The sequence below is a fragment of the Mastigoproctus giganteus genome, chromosome 11 (genome assembly GCF_048544385.1).
Source record: "Mastigoproctus giganteus isolate SK-2022 chromosome 11, ASM4854438v1, whole genome shotgun sequence".
Lineage (NCBI taxonomy): Eukaryota > Metazoa > Arthropoda > Arachnida > Uropygi > Thelyphonidae > Mastigoproctus > Mastigoproctus giganteus.
The window spans coordinates 46,457,833-46,458,369 of record NC_143585.1 but is presented as its reverse complement, the minus strand read 5'-3'; the positions used below and the strand labels follow the sequence as shown (position 1 = coordinate 46,458,369).

The following is a 537-nucleotide window of genomic DNA, read 5'->3' as shown; positions in this document are numbered from 1 at the left end:
GACAAAAGATTTAAAAAAAACAAAAAAAAACAATGCATTAATTTTTCTGCATCTATGATTTTATTTATTTTTTAAAGTTTTAATTAATGTAAATTGATTAATTTTTATTTTATTTCATTAAAGACTCTTCTAGAAAGAAGAATAAACTTCTTCTGAGTTTTAACTTTTGCAATCATCAAGGGCCAAGAAAATCCATTTTTAATTTGTAATAAATAATAAAATACGACGTTTACCGTGATAAGGTTAGCAAAAATACAATCTCTGCCGTGACCAGGATTCGAACCTGGGTTATTGCGGCCACAACGCAATGTCCTAACCACTAGACGATCACGGCCCGTGTTAAAACTTACCTACAGGTCTATTTAATCGATACTAAATGGAGCAAAAGCCAAAATCTAGTTCAAAAACCTAGTCAGGGCAGGTTTTCGATTAAGAGGCGTTTTATCTGTAGCCAAGCGTACAGCTCTGACGTGGAAGACAACTTCGTTGACCCTTACAGTAAAGTTGCGCCATCTGTCGTGAAATATGCTCATAATT

The 537-nt window shown here is 33.5% G+C and overlaps 1 non-coding gene across 1 annotated transcript; it reads right to left on the bottom strand.

The window, feature by feature from the left end:
• Nucleotides 1–262: 262 nt before the first annotated feature.
• Nucleotides 263–334, bottom strand: TRNAH-GUG (transfer RNA histidin (anticodon GUG)). The gene has a single exon. It is a non-coding gene; the product is annotated as a tRNA-His (tRNA).
• Between the last annotated feature and the right edge of the window lie 203 nt (nt 335–537).